This window comes from Fundulus heteroclitus, chromosome 4, assembly GCF_011125445.2.
Source record: "Fundulus heteroclitus isolate FHET01 chromosome 4, MU-UCD_Fhet_4.1, whole genome shotgun sequence".
Classification (NCBI taxonomy): domain Eukaryota; kingdom Metazoa; phylum Chordata; class Actinopteri; order Cyprinodontiformes; family Fundulidae; genus Fundulus; species Fundulus heteroclitus.
In genome coordinates, this window is record NC_046364.1 from 3,779,587 (window position 1) to 3,794,857 (window position 15,271).

A 15,271-nucleotide genomic window follows, 5' to 3' on the forward strand; every position below is an offset into this window, starting at 1 on the left:
GTCTTTAGTTTTTTCCTTATTCCTTTCCAGGAAACCACAGCCTGCTGTGGGTTTTTTTTTAAACGGCCTTGCTCAACAGCTCCTCAGGCTTCCTGAATGTCTTTTAAAGTTTTACTTTGGACGCCTTTTCACTCTTTCTCAGTCCGGTACCGGAGCTCAGAAGAATACTATCTGTTGTGAGCCGACAGAATGAAAGACCAATGAGAGAAACGAGAGAAAAAGCGTCTTTAGCTGATGAACAGCGTCCCAGTCGTGTCTTTAGGACAAAAACCTGAACAGGACCTGAGATTATCTACTAGGGGTGGGCAAAATAATCGTCATGACGATGCATCGCGATTCTAATTTTCGCGATCTACTATCGATTATTAATTAAAAAAAATTAATAAATAAAATTGCATGAATGGTTGGTGAACATCAGCCAAAAACAAGTGGAATACAACTTCATTGGTTTAAAGGACCAGTGAGGCCATGTAAACGGCACTGATTATCCTTATTTTGTTCCAAAAGAAAAAGTAAAAAACAAAGCAACTGGACTTGTTTTCCGTAGTTGAAGACGTCCTTATTTTGTTATTTTAAGTTTTATAAATCCTAAGCACTTTTTGTCAGTGTGTCCAGTCCAATAATAATAATATTTGTGTCCAGTAACAGTAATATGTGTTTTCATGGCAATACCTCCAAAAGTCATTTCAATAAATACAGCTATAGATGAATTCAGTTGCTTTCAGTTATGTATCAATTAAAGACACTATCCATACACAGCCAGTCAGCTACTGGTAATGGCTGTAATTTTTTCTAACAGTGTTGAGTGAAAATATCGCAATGCATCGCGATACATCGCAATAATTCAAGTATCGTGATGCATCGTGATTCGAATCGAATCGTGAGTTCTTTGGCAATACCCGCCCCTATTATCTACTGTATGCCAAGTTTTCATCTCTTTGGGAATCACCTTGTTGGTGCTGGAATCCCATTAGCTGCAGTAAATATGTGACCTTTCACAGATTCAGCTGAAGAAATGGGAATGGGCTGTCAAACTTGACTGGGTCCAACCCTCAGGTGTAGGAGCCTGATTGGCGCACAGGTCTGCAGATGAGTGCAAGAGCAGCCAAAATCCAAAGGAAAACCCAGAAAGCCTGAAAAAAACCACTGATCAGGACCACCTTAAGAGAGTAAAGGGACATCTGGCTGCGTGTAAAGAATAAATCAGGATTTATGGATCTAATCACGTGTTCAATGTGCCTTGGAAGTGAAGATGTGGATCTGTGAATGTTCTGAGCATCTTGTTTTATCACAACTGGATACCACAAATTTTCAAACCGCAAATTAATCAATTATTTTCCTAGAGTCTCTAAAAGTAGAATGGGAGGCAGATCCTTTAGCTATCAGGCTCCTCTCCTGTGGAACCAACTCCCAGTTTTGGTCCGTGAGGCAGACACCCCGTCTACTTTTAAGACTAATCTTAAAACTTTCCTTTGTGACAAAGCTTATAGTCAGAGTGGCTCATGTTACCCTGAGCTACCTCTATAGTTATGCTGCTATAGGCTTAGGCTGCTGGAGGACATCAGGGTCTATTTCTCTTTCTCTGCTGAGTTCTCCTACTGCTCTCCAATCTGCATTGTTTGTTGTTATTTCAGCTTTTACCTTTTTGTTTTTCTGTAATTTTTCTCTTCATAGAAGGTACACCTGGTCTGCCGTTCTGTTAGCTGTGACATCATCAGGGGAGGCAGATCATCCTCTATTACCATCTAACATAGAAAGTACTCCTGGGTCAATGTGAGCTTCTGTGCTTTCTGTGTCTCTGCTCTGTCTTCTCTAACATAGAAAGTACTCCTGGGTCAATGTGAGCTTCTGTGCTTTCTGTGTCTCTGCTCTGTCTTCTCTAACATAGAAAGTACTCCTGGGTCAATGTGAGCTTCCGAGCTTTCTGTGTCTCTGCTCTGTCTTCTCTAAGCCCCAGTGGGTGGAGGCAGATGAGCGTTCACACTGAGCCTGGTTCTGGTTCTGCAGGAGGTTAGATATATATAAACATATAGATATGTTTATATATATATATATATATATATATATATATATATATATATATATATATATATATATATATATATATATATATATATATATATAGACCACTAAGAATGTAAATGAGACATCATATGCCCATTCCTATTTCCTTTTTTTGTATTTTTTGGTATTCTTTCTGATCCATTGTATATATGAAGATTCACTGTATATAACTGAATGCACCTTCTTGTATGAGCCGATGTGACGAGTGAATTTCTCCATTGTGAGATCAATAAAGACTATCTTATCTTATCTTCTCCTCCCTGTTAAAGGGGAGTTTTCCTCTCCACTGTCGCTTCATGCATGCTCAGTATGAGGGATTGCTGCAAAGCCATCAACAATGCAGACGACTGTCCACTGTGGCTCTACGCTCTTTCAGATTTGAATGAGAGTGAATCATAAAACCTGGAAGCTGAAATGTTTTCTGGGTCACAGAGTCAAACAGTAAACCTCAGTCAGGTGTGATTGGAACAAGTCCAACTCTATAAAATCTGTTTGTGGGGATTCAATGAGATAAAACAAGAAGTTGAGGTGATTTTTTTGACTTTTTTTTTTTAGGTGATTTCGAAGTCACGTCAAGCTCTTCGTCTTCGAGAGACCCAATCAACCGCCTTCGCTCCTCTCAGTCCCGTTTCTAGATATTTTCTCAGAAAGCCGCTTCGTCTGGAGCGTTATCATGAAAACACGCGCTCCATCACCGTGGTCTGGACCTCTGAGACCTGCATGTGTGGTCTGGCTGAACGCTTGGCTCCACTAACGGAGCGTTAACTGAGGCAAGTGGAGGAAGTCCGCCCCTCGCTCAGCCTTGTTGGCTCTGAGAGAGAAAATGGCTGCTGTTATTATCCGCTTCCTTCGGTAAAAACCAGACCCTGAACCATCAAAGTGCGTCTTAATGAACAATGAAATCCACAGAAAGAAAATCCAACCTGTAATGAAAATACAGCAGTGTGAACTATATGCATGAACAGAACATGTGAATGTACTTTATTCACTGGAAACTGAGATGTCTGATGACTTTCTGAGCCTTTTGGATTGTTGTAAACTGGAGAGTTTACTGGTCCAAAAGCTCAGCTGTCCTTTTTCCGACATAAACAAATAGTTTTATTCCCCTTATGATTTACAGCACAACCAATCGCTGGAAAACAGTGTAAAAATCTGACCTTTAATTTGAGAAATCATGTTAAGCACAATTATGTAATGTTTCATATATGCATATCATAACTATGAAAGGTGTTTGAATCTATTTGGACCTCGAGAAACGCCTGATTTGACTCCTACTAAAAGCCTTAAATGCTCTTTTATTCTTCCTAATTCTATTCTGCTTCTGAGACGGCAGAATTTCCTGTAATGATTTAATATATCGGCCGACATGTGAAGAAAAACTGAATTATTGTTTAGGTCCCCTTTCAAAGATCAGAAGGAACTCTGGATGTTTTGAAATTATGAAATAAAACTAAAATAAGTGGTGATTTAATGTTTCTGCATGGTACTACAAACAGGTCCACATAGTTTAACATGATTTAGGCTGTCCCATTATCTGAAGATCACTAATATTTTATGTGTTTTATTCAGATTAGAAGTTGTTCTCTCTGTGCAGAGCAAGAAGGTGCAGAAGAAATGAGCTTTCTGATGGTGAGTGGGCGCACACAGCAGCTCAGGATAACTCCGAATCACAGCCGGCCTACACACTCCTGCATCTGGTGCATGATGGGAAAAGCTCTGAAGCCACCGAATGCAGAAATGTTTTTTTCATGCCACGTCACAGGTTCACGTGCAGCAAGGCTAAACGCAGCTTTTAGCCGCTAATAGTGAACCACGACCCATTTAACGTTGCCTGAGGTTGGATTTATGATTGCATGGTGGAAAACATGCAGACATCTGGGGAAGAAAAGCTGTTCTTCAGATTTACCGGTACGAAGAATTTACAATCCCATTTTAAAATTGATTTCAGTTATTTTCAGCCTTTAAAGCTTTAAAACAGTGAAATTCTGCTTTATTTTGACCTTCAGGGTGTCATTCGTTGTGTTTAGCTGTTTAGCTGTTCATATTTTTCGCCACCAGATGATGATATTCCCGGATATGAAAGCAATAAGTCGGCTTCATTACGAGCGATCACAGTCACTGATCTCAGCAGGGCTGCTGGTGTCACTTTGCTTTAATTACACCCCCATTTAAAGGAGGAATTAAACTCACTTGTCATGGCAGCAGTTTATCAGTTTTAGCGTTTATTCGTGGAAGTAACTGATGTAGATATTAACTTTGAGCTGTCTCCATCTTTTCCACAGCATCACGTTCCGGTTTGAGCCCCCGGATCACCAGATAATGTAGCAATTTCTGCGTGAAAACCTCTGAATACAGTTTCTAACAGCAAACAGGCTTAAATAACTTTTTCTGAAAACGTTTCGACGCCTGCCCAGGAGTCTTTGTCAATTCTGGCGACTTGAAAAAAGAACTACTCTGTTATTCTTGCTGCGTTTGAATGGATTTTACACTATTTAGACTGCAAACATCTTTTCAGAACAGAAACTAAAGGTAAAGAGAGACCATAGAAATGCAAAAATCCATAAAAACATAAAAGCAGAAGACTGGACCGCTCGCTTGTACCAAACAGATAATAAACAGCAGGGATTAGTGATAAAAAAGAGTAAGGCTGGAAAGGAAAACCTATCAATATGTAAAAATAGGATGCTAAATGACAAATATAATTATCCTTTTTTTCTTTTAAGGGAAACTTTAAGACTTGTTCTTCAGCAACAACAATTCTTTTTTTTGATTTTCAGCAAAAAAAAACTAAACGATCGCCATAAAACAATGTAAAACGTACACCAAATTATAAGAAGAAATGTTGCTTGTTCAAAGTCTCTGTTGTGTTTTAATGCTTTTTTCTGGCCTCTAACAGCTTTTTGTCTCAGTTTGAGTTCACTAATCAAGTATTTGCGAAGGAAAGTCCATCCTGACCTAAGGATGGTTCAGACACAAAGAAGCTCAGAAACCGACGGGATGTACCAGTGATTTGTCGACCTATCATTCTGTTTTAGCTTCTTTTTAGCATCTTCAGCTAAGTACGGTGCATCTGTCAGGTCCTATTTTCAAGACTCTTTCTTTCCTGTTTCCTGAAGACCAAATATCACCAGGTTTTAGAGTCAGAAATCCTAATTTCTTAAAAATATGAAATAAATTAATCACTATCAGCTTTTTTTTCCACTCTTCTGGCACACGTCGTAGCTTCTAAAACAGGAAATACTTCCTTATATGGAAGATGATACTCTCTTCGTAGTATTTTCACTGTCCACGCTTGTAAACAGATAACGTTCACATTGACATGAAAATACCTCTTTAGGAGTGATGGATGTTGAATTGATGAGTGATCAGATTTTGGAGAGACAAACTAATCATCTATGGGAAATTAAAATGTTGGATTTAAGGAAAGCAAAACAAAAACACAAACAAGAGAAAGGAGGACACATTAAAATGTATGTTACGGCCAGGACAGATGTCTCAGACAGGGAGTCAGCAGCCAGACCATTGAATCAATGTTAGCATAAGGTTTATCAGGTACAAGTTTAACAAGTACTGATTTTGTGGGGAAAATGGAAACTTCACAATCACTGAATGGCTCTCTAAGACAAAGTAGAGAATGGGAACTGAAGGTTTGTGCACTAGGGTAGAAATGCTGGTCAGAACAGGAGCATAATTCACATCTACCTCAACGCTGACAGACTTTTATTTTTAACTTGCATTTCTTTTCTTATTAGCTATGGTGAATTAGTCCGGGCTCACCACAGATTGCTTTTGAATTCCTGGGTGGGGTGCTGGTTTGTTAGATCTACAAGCTACTGCCTCTCAAACAAGCGTTCTCTTGATTATCTGCCCTTCACTGAACAAATCATCATACAAATCTAAACTCAGATTCAAGGTAAAGACTTTCCTATTACTACTTTTGTCTTGGTTGGATTTTGTGCATTTAAGCACATTTTTCAATTCCAGACATTAATGCTTCAGAACTGAACACTACAGAAAGTTTTAAAAAGTACGAAGGTATGGCGATCAGTCCTGAAATATATTTTCTTGCTGTTGTCCTCCATTTGTCTCAATTTAAATTGTTTATCCAAGACATGTTGCCATGGTTTGGAAGAAAGACTAAAGGAGAGGAAAAGCCCCCAAAGCCCAAAAAAGAAACTTTGAAAGACCTTTAGAAAACGGGAAGAAAAAAAACAGTGGAGCAATAAAAGTCTAGCTACTGGGAAAGAAGATATGAAGAAATAAGAAGTGTGTTGAAAAGCTTCACACATAACTCTATTAAACGTATATTGATACACAGTGACACACTGTCTGAAGAATATCTGATTTATAGAACGTATTATTTTTTTTTTTAGATGAGCATTCTTCATTGATAAGCCTCTACAGGACACATGAGCAGCAATGTGAGGCGAACCCAAAGAATGAGGTGTTCGAGCGAAACACGACTCTAAGTGACAGCGACACAAAGATATGAGGAGAAACTGCGGCGGACATGTCCTCCGAGAGCCATAATGGCGACGTGGAGCTGATTTGTACCTGCTGCTTTCTCTGTCACACGTGTTAACGCTGAGGCTGAGCGGAGGCGAGCCTGGAGGGAAATAATCTCAGCGCTGAAGGGAGCCTGGAGCACAGCAGCCAGTCCTCATGGCTTTAAGAGCTCCGTGGTTTCTCCACATCACCTCATAACTATACAGCATGTTTACAAAGCATCTACAAGATTCAGAAGATTTAGGTATGTTTATAAAGCTGGCATTATTAAACCATAAAGCTTAGCATTTAATAATTATGGAGGTTCTTAGACTAAATGTTGGGAACATTATTATTTACAAAGTGATTGAGAATAAGCTGAAACATGGCCTCAGATGACTACCAACCCTTATCGAGCATTTTAGTGGGGTTTTGTTAAAATATGCACGGTCAGCAACATCTTTAGAGAAAAAAGTCGTGTTGGAAGAGACTTTCTGTGATATTTGTGCCTTTTTTATGATGATGAATGTCACGTGCTTGTCAAACTGGTCGAGCAATTATGAGCGGTCAAGAAAACAAAGCAATGTGACATCTGTGGAAGCTTATTATTATTATTATTATTATTATTTTGCAGCCAGCAGTGTAACCAACAGAACCACCAAATGACAAACAGCTTAAATACAAATTAACCCAAACTGGGAAAAACTATTATCAGGGTTGCATCAAATGAAAATGGAAAAATACAACACCATTTACATTAGACAAAGAGCAAGCAAAACAATACATTTACAAACGAATACAAACTGAAAATATCTTAAACCCATTCCAACAATTACTTAAAAACCCGTATCAACAGAAAAATCCACTCTGGCCAGTATCACCTCTCTGTAATCTGCCTTAGTTTGAGCCATAAAGAAAACCAATAAATGAGGTGCAAATCCCTGGGGACTGTTTTGTCTGCGCACCTGAGTGTGACACGCCCACTGAGCTACATAATATACTGGAGTGCTGATTTTGCCGAAAAAACTGAAGTCACTGGCCGCCATCTTGCTCCTCCCTACTCTCACAGAATCCCATAGGATTTGGTTGCAACAACAAGCAGTTTTCTGGCTGAGTGAAAACGTTTCACAGGTAATTCTACAGTCAGTGGATGTACTAACACTATCAACTACTGGGAAATTAGGTGCTGAAATATTTTACATGTTATTCATATTAAATATATATATGTATATATACGTATGTGTGTATGTATATATGTATACACATATGTAAATATATATTTTTGTACATTGTTATTTATATATTTATAAATGTTAAACATATATATTTAAATGAATAAAATGCAAAATATTTCAGCACATGACTTTCTCAGTACTTGATAGTTTTAGAACATAACATAAAAGTATATGGCATTTGACATTTTAAAAGTCTTAAGCCCCCCCTGAACATGAGAAAATCCTCGTTATTCGATGCTGTAGCGCACATATTCCCTAGTTACTGGGGGGAAATAGGGAGTACCAATATGGCGGCTGGTGGCTTCAAAGCGACTCATTCAAACAGACGGTGATTAGCACTCCAGTGTATAATATAGCTCAGTGGACGCGCCAGGATGAGGCGTAAACATTATAAACGTAGACGCCTCATTGGGCGCAGGTTTGTACGTCGACGTCCAAGCCATATTGTATGTGGCAGAAAGTAATGAACGTCTATGATCCCTGTGTATATGTTTTAGGTATTTAGATAGTAATATATAGATGGAGCTTATATATACTTGTAAAAAAAAATATAGAGATTAATTGATAGAGATTGGCAGTCAGATTGGCTTTTGATCGATGTGCATATGTAGATTTTAAAGTATTCTAAATAAATAGGTGTTTATATATAAGTATATGTCCAGATTATATATATTATATATATATATATATATATATATATATATATATATATAGATAGATAGATAGATAGATAGATAGATAGATAGATAGATAGATAACAGAGAAAGAGAGACAGACATAGAAAGAGAGGGAGAGAAATAAAGACGAAAATAAACTTGTAATATATATATATATATATATAAAAAAAGTATTACGAATATAAAGTATATTCTGCCATTAAAGTATCTCTGATACTGTTTAAGTGTCTGAGTCCAACAGCGGATTTGCCACATTCAACATGGCGGACGCTCTGACGCATCCGACAGACCCCGCCCAACGAGGCGTCTACGTTTATAATGTCCCTCCACTGCAGGTGAAGCCACGCCCAGAAAAAAAACACAAACTCCAACAAAAGAAAAAGGAAAAACCAATCGATGTCTTGTTTAACAGTTTTTCTATTAATACATTTTTAAAACAATAATATGCCCCCTGACATGTAAGCCTGGGTCATTGTTACGAGGAAGTTGTAGCACAGTAGTTGTTATGCCTTGCTGAAACATGTGATGTCTAAAATGCAGCCAGAGCAGGTTCTAGTTTGCTCTGGGAGGAAAGTCGGGGAAATAACCTGAACCTCCTTTTGCATTAGAGACATGAAAGAGCGGCGACACACAGTCGCTGGCTTCGCTAGGGAAAAAGAGTGTTTATTATTCCGTATTTGTGCTACGGTGTAGGTTATTTTTCTGTTTTTCTGGAGGGAAAGACGAGCCTCAGTGGTGTGCTGAAGGTTTAGCTCCTTGCTATGTTGTCATGTCAGCTGCACCAGAAAATGGCGCATCTCAATGAGGGAGCTAGAATATATTTGGAAACTTAATTGGTCTCTTATCTCTTAACAAACTGTTTAATGAAGTGCTAATCTACTGAGATCCAGATGTACGGCCAGTTGACAGAGTGAGGACGGACGCTGGGCAGCAGAGACGCCATGTCCTCCCAACAGCAGCAACATTTAAAGAAAGACTCGGCTTCGTCCGATCGTCCCGACAGACCGGGCTGTAAATCATATTTCTACAGGATGAGCTGACAGATAAATTGTATATAATCAATGCTGCTGTAGGATATCTGTAGTTTCAGTGCTGCTAACTTGAAAGCTAAAGGGCAGACTACACATTTCTCCCCTCATGCGTCCTTGAGGTCTGGATGTTGTTGTTTTTGTTTCCGGACGGGTCACTGTCAGAACTGTGCTTCATAGACAAATCCTCAGGAAAGACTAGAAAGACTTTAGAGCGGCTAAATGAGCCCAGACCTTTGCACCTCTGTAATGAGGTGCAGAAAAATAAAACTCTGCTCAAAAGAATTTAGACTAAGCTTGATTGGTTTTGTGCTTGATAATTATGCTTATGTTTTTGGGACTTTTCTCCAGCTGATGTTGGGCAAGAGGCCGGGTACACCCAAAGGACAAGCAACTACCTAAGGAACATTTAGAGAGCTCAATTAACCTAAGGGTCTGTGGGAGGAAGCTGGAGTACCCAGAGAGAGCCCACGTATGCACCAGGAGGTCCTGCAGAAAGACCACAGGACAGTTTAGCTTCAAACTGCAGCATCGTGCAGCCCACTCCATAAGCAGATGGGACATTTTAGTCCAGTTTTCCCTTTTAGGCGCTGATATTCTGTTCATTGCATAGCTATGTTCGATTAAATTCAACCCAATTTTGTTTATATAGCACCAGTTCACAGCCATATAATTTGATGATGTGGTTTTCTTCACTCTGTAGTAATTACAATAGATCTGGAGCCTAAACTTGAGCACAAAAGCCTCCATTTAGATGAGCAGGTGACTGCAGCCACACCTGTAAAGCTATTTAAAGCTACATGGGACACAAATGGCTTGTTCTGTGAGGTGGAAACCTTACACAAGTCATTTGAAAAATAAGAATATCTGTTTTCTTCCAGTTGTCCTCTGCTGAGAAAGACTTTCTCCTCAGAACCAGACCTCGTTAACAGCAACAGAAACAAATTCTCACTTACAGACAGGAAACGGCCTGAAGTGTTTTTCTGTTACATCTTCCAGTTTAAGACAACCTGCTTCATTCTCTTAAATTAACAGTATTTAGTTATCTGGTAATATTTGTTAGACTCCTCTACTTACAGCTTTAAAGAAGACACTCAGGTCCTCTTGTCTAGCTTTATATCTGGATTTCTATCCTTAAAGATTATACAACAAATAGATTATGTGCTTATTTAGTGTGAATTGCTTTTAAAAAACTGATGCTCCAACCCGACCTCTGCTTCTCATTTCTTTAATGCATGCAGAGAAAATTTGTTTAATCCAGTTTTCAGCTTTTCTGTAGATCCGCTTTTTGTTTAAAGGATTTATGAACATTTCGTTTTGTTGAATACAGTTTTTTTATCAATAGAATAGAAATATCTTTGGAAATTTGGGCATATATGGCCACGCTAGATTAAATAATGTGAATAAAAAACTAAATTCAAAGTTAAATTGTAAAGCGATAGAAAGAATTTATCAAAGAGGTGAAAACAATTGTGCACAATTAATACATAAAACAGATTATACAGGTAAAAATGCAACTTTCGAGTCAAAATAGAAGAAAGACAGAAGCTGATTTGCAGAATGATGTAAGAAAACTGCAACATCTCCCAGAGATGCAGTTATCAGAAACATGTTTTATATATTTTAAATCTATTTTAATGATTACGGTTGTGGTTAAGTAAGTAGTCAATTATTTATTTGTTTATTGAATTTTGACACATGTGACCCTCCATACCTGCAGACCAACATCTCAGGTTTAGCTCCTCGTATTTTCTAAGAAGGCTTTTCCTCCACAGCTTCCTGACAGATAGTAAAGGTGGAAAAGTTTGTGATATAAGAGGTTTAAGGTTGTTAGAAATATTTAGTTTAATGAGAGCAGATGTTTGTTAGAGCAGAGATCGCACCTCCTCTCAACACAGAGCTGGTTCCTGTTACCGGGCGTCCAGTCGCCCCCCCCCCCCCCCCCCCCCCCCACCCTGACCCGTCCTGCTGAGCTAAGCGCCTAACCTCGCTCCAGTCGGATGATGACTTCATGAAATCACGTCCTTCAGAGACACTTTCTACGGCGTCAGGGACGGCCCGAGCTTCTGTGAAAGACGACACCTGAGGCTGAAGGGCAGAGCAGGAAGGATGGCAGGTAGAGCCGCAGAGACCGGCTCAGGATGCATGTTCACAATCCTCGTATGAGTTTTTTACAACTCCGCATCGGTTTGGACACTTCGCTTTTAATGCACTGCAATGATAGAAACGACAAACTGCAAATTTTAAATCATCTTTTTACGCTGTGCCAGAGAGATTCTCCCTCATCCAGACCAAAGCAGCACGTTTCCATGTTGAGACGATGGAATAAGATCGAGATGGCAGCAAACTCCAGGCGTCAGCGCGCAGCTACCTGCTGTTTCCCTTTTCCTGCCCGTAAAACATCTTCCACCATTTCTCTAAAGTCTAACCTCCTGATTCTGTTTCTCGCTGTCTTTCTGGTTGCTGGAACACATCTAAACTCATTTATGGAAATTGGTTTTAAGTCAACTATCAAATGTAACAACATGTGACTGTAGATCAGTAAAAAAAAGAAAAAAAAGAAAGACCCAGCAGAAAACACATTAGGCTGTCTTGTGTTACTCTGTATGACGAGTTTTATAACAAAACAACAGCCCAGAAAAGAACACTTTATGCCTTCAGATATACAATGAAATATCAATTAACTAATTTACATAATTGAGTTATTGTAAAATTAAGTCATTAAAACAAGATTATCCCAATTTACGCATTAAAATACGTCTCCCTTTTATCTGAAACTCAGAATAATGTATCTTTAACAAGCAGTGGAAAGTGGGGATTTTTATTTTTTACACGTTTTAGAAGCAGGAAAAAGTTGTTTATTATATTGGTCCTAAAGTACGTTAGTCATTAAAACATTATTTAAGCCAGTAAAGAAATCTTCTACGGGTTCAGGGTCAGGAAAGGGAGGCTAACCTCTCTGCAGACCCCACACATCCTGGACACAAACTGTTTAGACTTTTACCTTCAGGTGGCGCTACAGAGCTCTGTCTGCTAAAACCAAACGCCACAGAGACAGTTTCTATGGAGTGAATTATGTTCCAAAATATTTGCAAGCAAAGAAAACGTTTTTGTAAATGAAAATAAAACATAAATACAATCCAGAAATTAATTTCTAATTTAATTAATTAATTTAAAAAAAGGTTTTGAGAGTAACTTTTCTGTCTGTTCTCAGATTTTATTGGATAAAAAATTATTTTTTTAAAACATTTTTCATTTTTTTATTTTTATGGATTTTATATTTTCAAATTTCATTCCAAATTTCTCTTATATTTAGATTAAGTTTTATGAATTACTTTCTCTGACGAACATTTAAGGACTGAGATCCATACCAGGCTTATTTGCCTGTCCAGTCTTCCTGTTTTGTAGAAACATATATGTATTTATAAATAAATTATGTATGTTTTTTTGTTGTTGTATATTTGTGTTAAAACGGTTCTGTGATGAAGCAGAGACCTGTTTAAGGTACGCATCGCCGTTAGCCGAATGACCGCAGGAGAAAAAGAATCCGCCTTTTGTGCATACGGTTCTTAGCTTTTCTGTCACTGTTCTGCTTGTTTGTCTGGTTTTTTTTCCGAAATTCATTGTTTCTACCCACAAACTTGGTGAATAAAGTTGATTCTGATTCTTACTCTCAGACGATAAAAACAGGAACGAACCAGAGGCTCGACATGTGGATGAAAAGTGTCTCAGGTTGATGATCAGGGGGGTAAAATTGGTTAAAACCAGAGCAGCAGAGGAAAGCAGCGCATACATCCGCTGTGCTGCCAGCAGAGTTGAAATGACTTTGTTGGAGCGCTGCCAGCCTGGTGTGGGTGTGACGGTGGAAAGTAGCGCTGCTTCACATCCTCAGCACACACAGGAGCCCACATCCTGGGTGGGCTGTCCCTCCTCCCTCACAATCCAGCCAGGAAAGGACCCCCAGACGCCGCCATCTTGTTCACAATATCACCAAAAGTATCGTCTGCCTTCACTCACAGAGTCTCTAACCTTGCATTTGTGAGGTCAGACACTGATGTTGGACAAGAGGGTCCAGCTCCAAAGCTCCATTCTAAAACCTCCCAGAGGTGTTCAGTCAGGTTGAGGACAGGACTTTGCCTAAGTTCCTCCACGGCAAACCTGCCCATCTATGTCTTCATGGACCTTTCTGTGTTGCAGTGGTGCTCCGTCGTCGTCTCTAAATGGTCCCCACAACGTTCAGTGTTCTAACGTATAAAGCCCTTAATAATCAAGCTCCATCATATATCAGAGCTCTGATTACCCCGTATGTTCCTAACAGAGCACTTCGCTCTCAGACTGCAGGTCTGCTGGTGGTTCCTAGAGTCTCTAAAAGTAGAATGGGAGGCAGATCCTTTAGCTATCAGGCTCCTCTCCTGTGGAACCAACTCCCAGTTTTAGTCCGTGAGGCAGACACCCCGTCTACTTTTAAGACTAATCTTAAAACTTTCCTTTGTGACAAAGTTTCTAGTCAGAGTGGCTCATATTACCATGAGCTATCTCTATAGTTATGCTGCTATAGGCTTAGGCTGCTGGAGGACATCAGGGTCTATTTCTCTCACTCTGCTGAGTTCTCCTACTGCTCTCCAATCTGCATTGTTTGTTGTTATTTCAGCTTTTAACTTTTTGTTCTCTGTCATTTTTCTCTTCATAGAAGGTACACCTGGTCTGGCGTTCTGTTAGCTGTGACATAATCAGGGGAGGCAGATCATCCTCTATTACCATCTAACATAGAAAGTACTCCTGGGTCAATGTGAGCTTCTGAGCTTTCTGTGTCTCTGCTCTGTCTTCTCTAAGCCCCAGTGGGTGGAGGCAGATGAGCGTTCACACTGAGCCTGGTTCTGGTTCTGCTGGAGGTTCTCCTCCCTGTTAAAGGGGAGTTTTCCTCTCCACTGTCGCTTCATGCATGCTCAGTATGAGGGATTGCTGCAAAGCCATCAACAATGCAGACGACTGTCCACTGTGGCTCTACGCTCTTTCAGGAGGAGTGAATGCTGCTTGGAGAGACTTGATGCAACCTGCTGGGTTTCCTTAGAGAGGAAACTTTCTCACCAGCCTGGAGGATCTGATGGAGTCTGACTTTGGAAAGAGACTTGAGATGACATGTTGTGAATTGGCGCTATATAAATAAAATTAAATTTAACTTAATTCAGAGCAGTGGTCTCAAACTCCAGTCGTCCAGGGCTGGTGTCCTCCAACGTTTATATATGAGCTCATCAGTGGAGCTGGACTGCATGCTAGCGAGGTAGTTTAGCCCTTTGACTCAGATCTGTAGACCAGGGGAAATATCTAAAAGTTTCAGGACACTGGCTCTTGAGGATGTTAGTTTGAGACCTCTGGTTTAGAGCATTAAACTGTCCAAAATGGCTGGTGTCTGTGTCCAGCGGTCATTGGGCGTGATGGACTGGCGTCACAGGTCACCAGTCTATCAAAGGGCGACACAGAAAAAAACAAACACTGACTCAGACCTTAACCTAACAGTCTTTTTTTGGACTGTGGGATGAATCCAGAGAGAACCCACTGCTGCACAGGGAGAACATGCAAACTCCATGCAGGAGGACCCCCGGGCCAGGATTTGAACCCAGGACCTTCTTGCTGCAAGGCAACAGTGCTGCCAGCTGGAACTGGCAGAATCCTGAGAATGACCTGTGCTTTATAAATGTTAGCAGAGCCAGGCTCCAAGGCTACACATCAGAGGACAAGGATCTGAACACCTGAATTCAACGGTTTTTAGACAGAACTTTTA

General features: G+C 39.8%; 1 protein-coding gene across 2 annotated transcripts in view; it reads right to left on the minus strand.

Moving 5' to 3' along the window:
• The window catches only part of map1aa (microtubule-associated protein 1Aa), a 46,437-nt gene that overhangs the window by 13,122 nt on the left and 18,044 nt on the right, over window positions 1–15,271 (minus strand). The window lies entirely within an intron of this gene.